The 16259-nt window shown below is 36.6% G+C and overlaps 1 long non-coding RNA gene across 1 annotated transcript in view; it reads right to left on the bottom strand.

Moving 5' to 3' along the window:
• LOC142593357 (uncharacterized) overlaps positions 1–13882 on the bottom strand; it is a 54316-nt gene extending 40434 nt beyond the window's left edge. Inside the window, exon 1 of the long non-coding RNA XR_012830966.1 lies at positions 13814–13882. This is a non-coding gene — a long non-coding RNA (uncharacterized LOC142593357). The remainder of the gene's footprint in view (positions 1–13813) is intronic.
• Positions 13883–16259: the final 2377 nt, after the last annotated feature.

The raw sequence follows: 16259 nt of genomic DNA, 5'->3' as shown, positions 1-16259 counted from the left end.
GACAAGCCTTCCCTGCATATGGAGCAATGTGTAAACTGGTTCCAAGTGTCTTACTGCAAGATGTTACCAGACTTCATGTGTGGAATATTTTTCAGTTTGGGACATGTGAAGCAATGAACGTTGATCTTCAGATCTGGAAGCTTCCTGCACAAGGAGGCCTTGAAAATAAAGAAATAATAGCTGCATTTGCGTAAATTAAGTAACCTGATACCTCCATGCTTCCCTCAGGCTCTTGTTTGCTTGGCTGGAAAACAGATATAAAATGGAGCAGCTCATCTGCTTCTCAACAGGATGATGAAAATTCTCTTCATTCTAAGAAACAATTTTTCAAACGCAAAATGTTATTTTCTGACAACAACAAAAAAATCCTACAAGAATCCTCATTTCACCAATCCTAATTCCATCCACTTCATCAACTGTAACTTCCCTTGACTTTCATTATTCCTTGCCCCAACCACAAGCCCCTATTTTTCTAAGTAGTATTTTCTGACTTTCTTTGCTTGATCACCTAGAAATGCTCCAGGTGGATAAGATAAATGAAGTAAAAATCAAATAAACTTAACAGAAACCAGATCTTTCATATATCATCACAATCAGTTGCAAATTCCAAAACAATACTGAGGACATTCCTTGAAGTTTTGAAATAAACAGTATGGCTTCATTAAAAATTAAGGCACTATAGTTAGGGAAATGTTAATGCTGTGAGTGTTAGACTACTTTGCTCAGCCAGTATCGCTGATATCATTCTATTGAATTAATAAATATGGCTGAATACATTTCCTGAATTTTGTTGGAGGCCTGGCAGCAAGCTCATTGCAACATAGAAATCTTTTGGAAAGCCTGTGTAATGATAACCTTCCCTATATATATCCAAAAAGCATGATAAAAAACACTGGATATGGACTTAGAGAAAGACCTGAAACTATGCTTATATAAGGATGACAGATCCTTGCACAAAGCAGACTGTAATTAGTTTATTTGATAGAGTGAATTTAATCTCACAACTGTAATACAAAACTCTAACAAATATTCTAATAAAATTATTGTATTTGATTCTGTGCAGAACTTTTATTTACAGACTTTGATCCCCCCCGTCATACAGAGAGCCACATCCATATATACATTAAAACAATGCTAGCCACATTTTATGCATTAAAAACACAAATAACTTGTTATGCAAAATACAGTGAGTTTGACATTACTTTGTGAAAAACTTGGCAGAAGAGATAAGGTTATAGATGCTGCCTTTGATCCTGCCTTCTTCATGTACTTCAGAGAACAACCCCGGTTTTCAGCTTCTTTCAGAAAAATCCGAACTCTCAAAAGCTGAAACCAGAAATGAAACAGGAAGGGAAAATTAACTTGTCTGAGAGGACTACCATTAACTCACAGTTCTCAGCAGATTAATACAGAAATCGGGTTCCTAGCATTATCCAGCCTGGTCACTGGCTTTTTTAATCATATGTGATGCAATACTTAAGTGTAGTAAAGGATTACATGCTTAAACCCAGGTAGAGCAGAGCATTTAAGCAAGTAAGCCCAATGAAGTAAGCAACTAAATACAAGATGTGACTTCCATGAACAAAGTCACACTATGAGAAGTTAGCAAAGGTTTCTACAGCTAACTTTCAAATATATAGGATTATAGGAGAAGAAATAACCCAGATAAGTCAAAAACATAGCAAATAAGAAAAAAATGGGTGAATTAGGTAAGGTAGGTAATAGGAACTTATTCAGTACATTCACCTATGAAAAACCCAAAACACTTCTGTAAAGAGCAGAAGCAACTTCAAACACTATTAACAGACCAAGGCCTGGTTTAAAATAATACCCACACATTGAATCTTTTATGGTGAAGAACTGTGCTGAAGCCAGAGTAACAGGCATAATGGGACCTGATTAATTAATAGATGGATAGTTCTTCCATAGACAACTTAAGAGTTGAACAGAGGAAATAACTCACCAGTACTAAAAGATGATAAAACATATGTTTGTGCTGTAGACATCAACATTCGTCTGGAATCTGGACTGTTTAGTTTAGAACATATGGTATAAGAATGATTGGTAGTGAAAGGAAATACTGTGAACAAGTTTACAAAATCTAACATACATCTCATTCCGAAAACAGACTTTCTGCTTCATGAAACAAAATTAACTTCACCAAGTTTTATGCCAAAAACCAACCAAAATCATTCACAACCTTGCCTCTGAATAATCACTTTTTTGCTGGTCTTGCTGCAAAATCATACAATTTCATTAACTCTGTACTATTTCAACATCAGAAATGTGTACTCTACATGTTTGTATACATTAGCACACATTTTCTAGACATCCACATCAATAATAATAACAACACCTTTTTAAAAGATTTGCAAGCATGGATGAGCCTTGTTCACATACAAAGTACATAGCAAAACATGAAACTAGGTGTATTTTGTGGTGGTTTTGGATTTTACCAAGAGCTTCTGGCACAGCATAACTCCACCCTATGCTGTCATTCCAGATTACTGATTTGAGAAAAAAAAAACACATTCTCATTTACTTTTAAGTCTGTGGTGTATTGTATCTAGCATGGAATTTCTCTGTAAGCAAAATTCACTTAAGTAAAGCATTATTTACTAATCAAGTGTTTGGTAATACATTAAGCAATTCAAATACCTCCTATACAATCAACAGTGTACTTTCCAAGGACTGCAGAATGTATATGCTTCAGAGATTAAGAATTACGCACCACAGTGAGTCACACAAAATCCCAATACTTGGTTTCTTTCCAAACAGTCTTACTAGAACACAAGACTGAAAACTAAAGAAAATTGAAGATTTATTGTAAATAACTGTTCTTTTTGTAATATGCTCTGCAACTCTAATAATCTATCAGTTGTAAAAAGGTTTAATTTGCATGTGACAATATGGGGCAACATCCACTAGAAGGAAATCTAAATACATTATCTCTGCCAGGTAGGTTTTAATAACTTTCCTTGGTTTCTTTTTCTGCATGACACAACTGTTGATTAGAAAGTCATACAGAAAATATTAAATTGGAGAAATTAATCTAATTTACAACCAATAATAAAGTTAAAAATGTAAAATCAATTGGAATAGCAGTAAGTTATAGATATAAATGGTATTTTTATATATATTCGTACATACACATAAAATAAATTACTTGTTACCAAACTATGACCGGTGCTCATCTAGAACACCAGCTTGGTAAAGAACGTAGATGAATACAGTGGTTTGTATACCAAGGTATACTAATATGTATGTACATTGAAATGTAGAGATTAGAACCTGGAATTTGTACCCAACCCAACTTAAATACAGGTACTGTATCTACCATACAGAAGAGAGCGTCTCATCCCATTCTAACAGCAGCACCCCCACTGATATCCCCCGTCATACAGAGAGCCACATCCATATATACATTAAAACAATGCTAGCCACATTTTATGCATTAAAAACACAAATAACTTGTTATGCAAAATACAGTGAGTTTGACATTACTTTGTGAAAAACTTGGCAGAAGAGATAAGGTTATAGATTAGCATAGCCACACGTGATGTGTTACTGGATGGTTATCCTGAACAGTTCTGTATGTATTTCAATATGTACTTGATTAATTAACTATAATTTATAATTATAAATAATGTATATGGAATTGCATTAAGAAAAATATTTACATTCTAAACTGACAACATCAAACGGAACAGAATTGCCTGATTTCATGTGAAAAATTCACATTATCAGGCAAGAGATGGCCATTTCAACAGTAACTGAAAATGGCAATACAGAACTGTATTGAGCCCTTCCATGAACAGTCCTGCTGACCTAGGAGGAAGAGTTATCAATGCAGGATTAATATTTGAGCGCAATGTCTGCTCAGCATTCAGAGCAATGAAAGAACCGGCACTGCACATCCAGTACAGGGAACAAACAAGAATCCATAAACCCTATTTTTCCAGGGCATAGTTATATTCCGTTTACGCCAACAGGACCTCCCAGTGCATGCAGCTGAGAGGTAAACTAAGATTCATGAAGGTGGCAGTGGATATAGATGTGCATCTATGAAGGGAAGAGAAAGAACACTTTAATGTGGGAAACTAATGGAAATTCAGTATACCGCTAGCTCCCAGAAGAGCATTCTTATAAAGCAGAACTGCGGTCCTCATTAAACAATTGTTCTGGTGCTGTTCATATTGGTCTTCAATTGTCTATTCACTAAATACATTGTATCTCAGTCAAGTGATTTTTGACCATGCAGTTTTATTTAACACAAAACTTTTTTGAGCCACTGATAAGTATATTTAGATTAAATGGTATTTAGACTAGAAAACTTCAGGTCATGTAGCATTCTAGCAACCCATTGTTTACTACTATAAATAGCAATGTTCTAGTTCCTACCTGTTGAGAATGAGTGAATTTAAGGATTTAACTAAATCCTTTATGAATATAAGTCAAACACTGAAGACTAATTCACTATGGCCCATTTCAGCTTTATATTCTATACCATTTGCTATGTCACTTCTCTACCACTAAAGATCTACATAGCTATCTATAGTTGATCTACACATGACTAGATCTGCGTATGTGTAAAAATAATTCTGTAACAGAGTATTTGCTTTCAGAAAGTCAAGAATTACCCAGGATGTATGCATCATAAGGTCCTGTTTAAAGTTACTTTAAAACCTCTTGTGTACATCACTGCTTAGAACTTTAGAAGTGTGAAGTGCAACTGACACGCTATTTTTTTCATGTAAGATGTGTTCACACTGGCGTATATTTTTTTCATAAAAGAACTTCCATACTCCTTTAGTCTGAGTGGCTTTTATCTTAGACCAACAGAAACAATAAAATCAAAGAAAAAGTGAAGTGTCTCCAAGAGCTGTCCTCATAAAGGAAAAAATTATGTTAGCTCACAGTAATTAAAAATGCAGTCATAACATTGGCTGCAGTATAATCTAGACATGCCTGCTCTAGCTTTAGAATAATTTGCTGGGATACTTGTAGCAATCTAGGTCGGGTGGCACACAGCTCAGCAATGGCTAGCAAAATGGTCTGCTTTGGGCAGTCAGAAGCTCAATGGAATTGAAAGCTTTATAATAGCAATACAGTATATAATTCTCACACAAGATTTGCTAATCAATTTTATAACTATGCCTCCTTGTAGTCTTTAATTCAGTCTATGTGCTTGGATGAAAAGTGCCCTCACTTCCCTAGGTTTTGCCTTTATGTTTACAGGAATTAATATTTTCATTCTTCTAATGGCCCATATATGAATGAGACTGGCACGTCAGATCAACTATTACTTTTCCCTCTAAGAGCCACTCCTGCGGGCTTCTTTGAAATTTGACATTAGACTTGGTTTTGCTGTAATCTTAGTTCAAGTTGCAAGTTAAATATTGACCTTAATTTAAGTCCTATCTACATATAAAAACCCCTAGCTTGATATGGCACTGGAAAATGAAAGAACAGGCAAAGGTCAGTTTCCACAACTCATCAGTTGCTGACACCATCACTTTGTAGTGTGGATACTTGCTTATAATGCTCATACGCTACTAGCGCTTTGCAGATGTTCACAATTACTTCCATGTCTCCAGAACAAACAATCCACTTACAATTCAGAGAATAGCAAAATTCACTCTAATAGAAGAATCCAGGGAATACGCACCTGAATTCACCCTAGCACACAAAAAGGAGTGGATTTCTTGTACGGACACATTATCTTATGCATCACTTTGCATTGTGGTCCCTGTTTAGGCTAACTTAAGGACATGAGTTACACAGCAGAAAAAAAAAAAGCCCATTGTCTGGAGACAAATTCACAGTGGCCGTTCTTACCATGTAGTTTCTCATAATACCTACAGATTGTCTACATCAACTCAGATTCATCACTGTTCTTATGCCAGCAGCGGTACAAAGACATAAGTGAGGTGGTTTGCACCTTCCTCCATGAGGGTCAGGGTCATGTACAACCATCAGCACAGCTTAGGGTAGTCCTCCAGATTCCCCAATTTGTGCTCCTAATGCAGTCCTCAAATTATTACAAGAAGGCTGGCTACCTGTACACAAAAGCATTCTGACTGCTCCTTCCCCTGGAATGACTTCTGTGCTCAGACTGCGTACAGGGGCCAGGAATGCAGAGGCAGGATGCTACAGTGGCTATGAGAAGAGACAGAGAACCAGCGTACAGGGAGGAAGACAAGACCTTTTTGCTCTCGTGTCCCCCATTATCTGCACATGGGGTAAGGCAGACTAAAAAATGGCTCTTAAATGAAGAATCAGTACACGATCATGCCAACATGTTAGTAAGAAAAGAAAAAAACACTTTTTTTTTTCCCCATTACAGTTATTACCCGTTTCTTTTTTCTCATGTAGGAAATGAGACTTTTGTCAAGAAAAACACTAATACCTAAGAAGATTAAATTAGTTCCATCAGAAAATTTTCCTTCTAAAAACTTAATCTGTGAGTAGAGATGTCACTACAATATTCTAAGATGCACTTTGTTCTCTAATTGCCTCTTATAAAGAAATAAAGCAATGTTACTGCACAGAACAAAAATACGCTCTACAATCTACTTCAATATATTTCTTTTCCTAGACTTGCAGACAACAGCAACATTAATCAGAGAGATAAGTATTGCTACTACAGAAGAAGTAGCCCATCCCCCCCAAACAGGTGCACATTCATATTTAAAAAGCAATCTAATGGTTCCTCAGACTGACTTTTATCTGTATACAATTCCCAAAGACAGCAATAGACGTTTCCATTGTGAGGAACACTATACAGCCAGGGATGTGTACTATGTAGAAAGGAAAAACAGTTACTAATCTTTTCATATCTTGTTCTTGGAGTAGATATATCTCGTCCATTCTTGGCTGAGACATCTCCTGGGCACTACAGCCAGAATTTTCTTGGCAGTGAGGGGGATGAGCACTTTTTTGTGCTTTTGACCAGAGTAGATACCACTCTGACCTTTTTTCTGTTCCATCATGTGAAATTACTGATGGATACACATGGTGAAATGGAAGGAAAGGCAGAACACACCTCACAGCGCAGGCAGCTCGAAAAAAAAGGAAAACAGATACTTTGCTTGTGTTTATAATTCTTCTTTATATGACTTTCTTGACCAGGCATTCCTCTTGTCAGGAACAGAAGATGAGACAGAGATTCAAGAAAATAATCCTGGCAGTACCTCTGGTAACTTCTGAAGCCTCTTCCTAAACAAACATGTGCTATTTTTACCTCCATTCTGTCATTTTGTGGCAAACCTGGAAGAGAGGTGTAGGGGCTGCTGCCATGGAAGTTCTGGAATCCTTGTGGTATGAGGGGCAGAGTAGAAACCATGGTCCACAGTAACATAAAGAACTTAGAGACAAACTTAATCAAGAAGAGTACTCCCACAAAACTACCTATTTAACACTATGGTATTTACATTATAGAGAGTTGTTCAGGCAGTGTAGGAGCACCAGTTCTCATCCACATCAAAGAAAGGTCAGAAAGCTCTGCATGAGAAGAGTGCCCATCCTGTCCTGATGCTACTAAGTTTTCCATCTCTGATGTCCGATACACACACATACCAAGCATGGAAAACACATGTGCTGTCAGTGGAAGAACTTCTCTCAGGTCTTCCCAAGACACTTGTGCTAGTATTACAGTCCAATATCGTTATAGCAAAGCTGAATTATATTAAGGGATATCTGAACAGAAAGTTTTCACCTTAATTCAATGTTTTATGACATCTGTGTACAAGAAGTGATAGACATTTTGCTCCTAAAATTAGAAATAGCACTGTAGCATGAGTACTTCCCACAAATTCCACAGCTAAGAAAGGGACACCGCTAGTTACTGCTTTACTTTTCTGCAGTTCACCATTCCTACTAAGTTTTGAAAGTACTCTTTAAGTGGGCAGTGTTCCTTTATGCCAGAGCTGTAGAGCATTTCTTGACAACCAGGAGGAAGTAGGAGAAATCAAATGAGTGTTACTTTCAGCAAAAGCTGAGTCACAGCTACATTTTGCTACGCAACACCCTGCCCTTTGCGCCCTTCTGCTTCCAGGCTGCAGCAACCTTCAGCTGTCTACAAGTTGAAAGTCATGTTCAAAAACCAAACAATGAAATCAGCAACTTCTGTAACGTCACATGGATCTGTGAGTATGATTTTGGGAAAGTTCCAAGCTTAAAAAAATGTTCCTCCTACTATTCCAGTTATGTGGCAAGAAATTTTTGTTTACATGGTTTATTTGTAATACTGTGTAGGACTGGGGGTTTCAGCCTGAAAATTAAAATGGTATTACTGGAAAATGACTAACAGTGACAATGGCCACTAACGGTCCGCCATTATGTGTGGGTGCATATTAGGAACTGCAGAGAATTAATCAACACACGCTTATTATGTCATACAGTGATCAACTAATCAAAGTCAATGGAGAGACTTGTGCTGCTTTCAACAGCATTTGGATCAAACAAGCCATGATGCAAAAACAACCCAAACCCAAAACAGTTGATATTGAACCCTTGGGTACATGCTAAATAAGGATGACTGAAGTTCCCAAGCTGACACACTGTCTGTGAACAGTCAGATTCCCAGACTTCTGAGCACTCACAAATAAAGTCAACTGCCAGTAAATCTGGCAGCTGTTTCAGCTTCATGATGATTAGAGTTTATATACGGAAGCTTTGCAAACAATGCTAGAAACCCTTCTCACTGTTGGAGACCTGTTAGTGCATCTGCTAATACCTATGGCTTGTTCACTCAACAAACTGATGTTATTTAAGATGCTCTTGCATTTCTGCAAAGGGTTAACATCACCAAGCAGTTAGAGGGAAAAAAATGTATGAGCAAACCTAAACAAAAAGGAGCCTCAACTGTTCGGTAAATGAACATATCCTTTGTGCAGCTATATTGACAAAGCTATACAAGCACATAGTACAAAAATGTAGTTAGACATTTACATTCTATGTATCTATAGTTCAGTGTATAGGGTCAAGTTATTACAATTTTATGGCCAGTTTATAGTCTTACTGAATTTATCCTCAAGGAATAGCGTAAACATACTGTATAAAGTGTTCTTTGCCTCTATCCTCTTCTAAATCAGAACTTCCCAGTTTCAGAAGTCTTAAACATAAGTTTATAATATGCAATATGAGCTTGTATATTGTCTCAGCTATAGTTCCAGCATGAACTCAACTAATCACAACAGCACTGTGCCACATCAAAGACAAACTAGACACTATGCTGTGACATATGGCTACCACGAGCTTGTTCAGAACTTGGGTATCTCTGCATGTGCACCTATAGACATCCATAGTGTATTTCAGAAAAGGACACATCTGATCTCTGTAAAGTTGGTTCCAACCAGCACCCGTCTGTACACAGTGAAACATTATGTACAACTCATATCCCGTATTATCAGAACACCAATTATCAGAAAGTGAACTAATATTCAACCTCCTAAAATGGAAGGTCTCAGAAAGCAGATACAAGGACATACTGCCATATTTGAATGTTATGCAACACTTCATTAACACAATTGTCAGTGTAAATTGCAAAACCTCAGGTCATCTCCAGTGTCAGATGTCATCAGACTTCTTCGTAAACCTTTAAGCTTTGCAGAAAAGGTATCTGAAGATACACAAAAAAAAGGACACAAGTGGCTTTCAGCATGTTCTCTACATATTGTGTCATACAAGGAAAACAACAGGAGACTGAAGAAAGGGTAGAAATTATTTCTTCCTCTGTGTGACTGCTCTCCTTTAATTTTCTGCATTCTGTTATAAACTTATAATCCAGTCCTGTGAGAAATAAATGCTCTTTGATGGATCTAAGTATTTAGCAAAACCAGGCAAAGACCATGAGAGAGTCATCTTCCCAATCATATTAACAGCAGAACTCCTGTGATTGAATGAATCAAGAATTAACACTACAACACATTAAAGGGACAGTTTATACTAATTAATTGCCCGAATTGTGGGTCTTATTTTTAATAAGAGTATCATCACAAGAAAATGTTTGTTATAAATGCTAGAGCACTATAATAAACCAGTAACTGTCAAGCTCTTCTTTGAGAAACATTGGCGGGGGCTAGTAAAAACAACTCCAAGTAACCTCCCTTACTCCTGTTACTAGAAATAATATAAATCAACACCTACAGCACTAATGCATTCCAATACCAAGATGATCCTCCTCCTGACGCATGTCTATGGGTGCAACTAACCCACTCTTGTACTGAGGGGATTACCCCAAAACAGCACAGTCGCACCTCTTCCTTGGCCTCATGAACCACATTCACAAGGGTAAAAGAGACTGTAACATTGGGGACATACATTATCTCCACTTCCACTCTTGGAGGGTTTACAGGAAGAGAACGAACAGCATAGTGAAAGTTTTGTAATAATAAGGTACCCATGAATCAATGCAACCAGGCATGGTAAATGCAGTCAAACAATACTGAAGTGTTTTTCAGTACTAGATTCTTCATTAGACATCATCAGCTAGTTACTGATAGCCTCTCACAGGCTCAGTGAGAACAGATATGGAAATCAAGATTTAACCTAGTCTTTAAAATGGTTGCTGAAAAATATTTAAAAAGAGTACTTATTTGTTTTACATCAACATGATTTATTTTCTTTTATACAGATGGCAATTCTATTTTGTATCTAGATTTTCATTGCAGCACTTCGTATTGTACAAGATTGCTATTTTTAACTGGCCAAGAATCTGCAAAGTAACACTTAGAATACCATACCTTAGAATACACATTTCCTCATTGCAAGATCAGAAATACTGATTAAAAAAGTGTGTCACCTTGTTTTATGATTCAACATACTACAAAAAAAACGTTCCCAAGAAACATCTGGTTTGTATTCACACCAGTTTGGTTTAAATACATATGTCAACAGATAATCCTCATATTCAAGTCTGAGTAAAAACAGACCTTTTCAGCAAATTCAGCCTCACCCTAATTCCTTCTGAAATAAGTGCAAATTTCTACTTTATTGGGTGCAGAGTATTATCCACTAGCGATAAAATTCTCAATGAACTTAAAAATGTTACCTTTAATAATCAATCTTTACCTCATGCCATTATCACTGATCTCAGTAACACAGGAATATATTCTAAGGGATCATTAGATAAAGAAGCACATGCCTGCTTAGATTTGAAATTATATTTTTCAAAGAACTGCCAACAAACATAAAAAATAATCCTAACCTTTATTACAGACGCACTCTTACTTTCAACAGCTGGAGACTGTTTCTTTTCAGCGCTAAATAACTTGGCATTTAAGCAGAACAGCAATCACAAAACAAAACTCTACAGCAGTTATGAAGTAGCAAAAGAATAAAACCTGCATTTTCAAGCCCTTACAAAGATTGCACCAAAGACAGCACAACTGCCCAGGAGGCAGGCAGGATACTACACTGTAATCACAGTTATTAAAAGCAACCCAAATTACAGAAGTTAAATCAAAACCAGTACTTAAGTACTGTGTGTTGTATAGCACAAAGATTAAAAATCATTATTTTTCTGGATTACAAAAGGCTTTTAGGACATAAGCTACCATGACAAATTATTGCAATTCATTTTTCTAAAGTGTGAATAAAACAATGATAGATTATGTGAAAACTAAATAAAAATAAGTTTTCAGTAGAGTCTTGAATAACATTCAAGTAGTATGCAACTCAATCCTTAAAACACATTTCATTATTTATAACAAATTAAAAAGCTAAAAGAAAATCTACTTATAATTAGGCATGTTGTATCACTGAAATGCATTTTCAAAAGTTAGTGATTTTACTGGGAGGAGGGAGGAACCAAGCTTCTGTGGAAAATCTCTCAGTTCCAGGAAGTATGCAAAAGTAGACAAAAGCTAATTAGAAAGCCTTAGAACACCCTGCTTACAAGAACATAGATAGAAGAAGTTATCTGAGTTCAAACACAAATCAATAACCAGAAATACAATTTACATACCTGGTACTAAGGGGGAAAAGCAGGAGACTACAAACAAAACTAGTACATTGAAATGATCTTAAAAGTAGTTACTGAAAAGGAATCAAATAAATTTCAAAATTATCTTCACTTTTAACATTGTGTAGTTTGTGTTTTAGCAGCCAAACCTGTGACTTTTGGTCACACATCAATCCATATGAAGAAAAGAAACTGAGAACGAGCAAATTCTCCCATCCAAGAACCTACACACGCAGTCCTGCATCACTTCAGTTAGTGAGAACTGAGCCCAGCAGGGACAGGATCACACCCCACTTGGAAAATGGCTTTATCTCATTTGCATTACTTTTAAATGAGGAGCAGAAAGAAGATACCATCTCAGAATCATTCAATTAAAAAAAGTATTTTGAGATTTAAACATGCAGAAAAGTCAAAGAAATGAAAGATTAAATTCTCACAAAGCAACAATTCTCTCCTCCAGTGTAAGTTGGTGCATTTCTGCTGATAATGTTTAAATATATTACCTTGACACATGTTCATGTATGGTTTTGCTTCTGCTGTGCGTTCAAGTGAATGAGTAATAGATTAAGGATTTCTTCTAAGCTTACTTAAGATAAATGTTCCACAGTACACAGTGCCCTGTTGTTTATGGACATTTCAAAATGGTAGTCATGATCTACTGAGTCCATTTTCAACTTCCCACATTTAGTAAGGCATTCCAAAGCAAAAGACAAGTTCCAAAGAATGTATGAATCTAAACAGTTACAAAAACAGGAGTCCTTGGGGAAAACAATGGGTTTTTAACTTGTTTTAAACTTCTTTACACAACTGTTCCTGTTTTGTAAAATGTATTTCCCATTGTGATTTACAGTATACTACAGTTGTTTCTTTGTGAACTTTATTAAGTTATCCACATTTTTTTAATAACAGTTGAAAACCAGAGTTCCAGACCACAGGCATTCCTAGATAAAGGCAAGTATCATGCCAGAGCAAGCGAAAGAAAAAAGACCCAGTGGATATAGAGGAAGTGACAGGAAGTTTTGGAAGAAACAAACAGAACAGAACAAAAGTTTCAAAGAGCCTGAGCTGCATCAAGAAGATTTATGTGAAACATTTTGACTTTACAGTCTTGGAAAATTTGATTTGGGGGTGGAGAGTGAGGCAAGGGCAGGAAGGATTCGAATGGAGAACGCAGCAATAGGGCTTAATCTATTTCTGAACTTTATGAGTCACATTTAATGTAAACTTGCAAGTTACACTGTTGGTAAACAGCAGTAGCAACAACAAAAAGTTCATAAATTCTATAATTCATTGTGTCACAATAAACACTACCAGGTAACTCCTGCTCTTACCCTGATGAATGGACTAGCTGACAAAACATCAATTAGAAATGAAGAGATTTATGAAATAGTGTAATGTTAAATGAAAAGCTATGATAACCTTATGATATGAATTCAAGTTTATGATTAATTTGCAGGTAACTATCACAAAATTTCCTAGAGCTGAATGCTGTGAAATCTTACCAGGATTTGAGGACAGAAACAAAAAAGGGACTTTTTTTTTTTTTTATAAGTTATTCAAATTTTCAGTAATGTAACAAATGTCACAAATGGAATAAATTGATTTGTGAGACTATTAGACTACAGCAGATTTAATGAATACCAGTATTGTTTCAGTTCATACAGATGCTGCAGTATCTGTTCTGCAGAAAGTAGTAAAAGGTCAAAAGAAACAGGTAACCCTTTAATGTGCGATTTCTACTTATCTTAGGTATTTACATGATAAACAGTCTTAATGTTACGCTCACCACATTGCTATGAGGTACAAAACGTATTATCTCTATTTGTCAGAAAGCATTAAATGACTTACCTAAAACACCCTGTGGTAGACTGTACGTTTCTTAAGTTTCTTGCTCAGATCTTAACTACTCTTTTCTACCTGAAAAGAAAAATGCTCAGGATCACTGGTAATTCTGCTTACTCTTGCTTGAGGAAAGGAAGTTATCACCTAAGGAATAAAATTAAATAATTTAATTCCTCAGAATGCCATGATTTTTTTACTTTGGTGCTGGTAGAAAAACAGGAGACTCCCATGAAGAAGAAAACTACAAGATACTGACTTAGTGTCTAGGCTTGATCAAGGGCTGTTCATAAGTAATAGCAGAACTGTACACACTGAGGGATTTGTAAACTTTTTTTAAACATTAATTTGCTCGTATACCTTCATCACCCAGGCTATACCCACTTCTACAAAGACTTTTATCATGTCCCTTCTTGAATCCCATCTTCCCTCATTACATTCATAACCACAGCGTAATAAATAGCTTTAAGGGTAACTGCCATCCTCCACCTTGCATAACCTAACGATCTAACGAGAAAACGGTATTTCAAATACATTTCAAGTGCATCATGTTTTCTCTAGAATGAAAAAGCCAGACTGCAAGAACTGACTTGACATTCAGCTCTGGTTCATACCAAAAGGAAATCCTTACTATTTTGAAGGAGAGAAAGTAACACGTTTAATTCACAGATATAACTCCCATTTACCTTTTTGGAAAGCTCCCACAGAAAAAGGAAGACAACCACAAATCAGAAGTGTAACATAGCCAAATCTCCTCTATAGCCACAGGAAAGGTGCACTTATAATTTAGCAAGAAAACAGCAACTTCTCCAGGCAGAACTAAATCGCAAACATCATACTGAGAAACAAAAATCACTTCTCCTTTCCCTCTACCCTCAGGCTTATAATTAAAAGGAAACTCAAAAGAGATCCTCTTTATTTCTATTGCTTGAAAACAAAGAGCCCTGTTGACTCAGGGAATACATATCTCTTTCTTAACTTCCACCAGAAACTCCTTCTAGTCTGCCCTGAAAATGGGTTCCAGACACAGAAGGCAACAGAAAATAAATCTTTTTTCTTTTGAAATCAAATCAATAGACCTGAATTGTTAAAAGTATGTGGACCTTCATAAGTCTCACAAGAATTAAAATACCCTGCTTACGTTAAAAAGCTAGATGTTTTTAGAGAAAAGGGTAATTAGCACTTAGAAGTGAGGAGGGGCCTTAATCATCATGGAACTTAAAGAACAGCTGTTAATTATTGCCTGTGGGAAAGCAAAGGGCTGACAGGAAGAATAATGACAAAATTAAGTACCAAATTTATGTTTCTGTTGAAACCACAGTTTTTAAGTGTCCACCCAAGTTAAAAAAGTTAAGCTCTGGGCTTATGTTTTGGAGGCACTCTATCAGTCCACTTGGATTGCTTTGTGATAATACTCTCCAGCTGCTGACTGGCCATTTCTGTCCTTCAGCTTGTGAGAGTCGCTCTAATGCCTGCAAACTGTTTGGGTTCATCCCAGTACCTCCAATGAGGACAATCAGTATATTGAGCAAGCACATCACATTCTGGGATGGAAATGAGCAGGATCCATAGATTGTGGTAGTTCTGCTGTAGAGGGCATTTATTATGCAAGACTCACACATAGTCTGATTCTGCTCGGTACTCACTGACTTCCAGGAAGGTTTTTTCTGACAGGGCACCCCATGAAAGCTACGAAGGGCAAAGAGAAAATGCTGGGAAAGCTTCATTTCAAAGCATAGGACTTTTTCCAGGATAAGGGGATTATTTAACTATTTTCCAGAGAGGTTCTAGTATAGGATAGTATATCACAGGCAGAGATGTACAATCAGTACAGATTTTCTTTTAGAATTACAGTAAGCTTTGCAATGGTATTCTGGTAGCTCATTCAAAAGACTGTTTCCTTGTCTGCATACAGTCATCCTTATAACGGTGAGGTAGAGCATGGTAAATGCCCCCTTCGGAGGAGATGCAGTGTTATCTCCAGACTTGACAATGTACCCTGGGGCTGTTTTCCTGCACTTAGAGCAATTAATTGTGCAACTACATGTATATTGGTCCAAACATCATTCTGTTTGACAGGTGTGTTCATAGTAGCATGTAACCAGAAACAGCCTAATGGAAAAGCAGCAGCTATTAAATTTCTAGAAGCTAAAGAAGTAACCCAGGTTTTTCACAGAGAACAGCTTTATCATCCTCAATTTAGGAACAGCACAAATTTGTTGATACAGGTTTCCAGAATTCCTTTTTTAAAGCAGCTGAAGGAGAAAGGCTTGTATTCCTGAAAGCTTGTCTACTTCTCTCCTCTCTTCCTCTATATGATTCAATCTAATAAAAGACACAGCCACTCTTTACTAACCATACCACCTTCCCTTGGAATGCCCTGTGACAGCGGTATTTAGCTTAAGTTTCCACTGCACCACGCTATCATTACAGCGCACCACAAAGTCCTTCAAAT

This window comes from Pelecanus crispus, chromosome 3 (genome assembly GCF_030463565.1).
Source record: "Pelecanus crispus isolate bPelCri1 chromosome 3, bPelCri1.pri, whole genome shotgun sequence".
NCBI lineage: Eukaryota > Metazoa > Chordata > Aves > Pelecaniformes > Pelecanidae > Pelecanus > Pelecanus crispus.
This window is presented reverse-complemented; position numbering and strand designations above follow the sequence as displayed.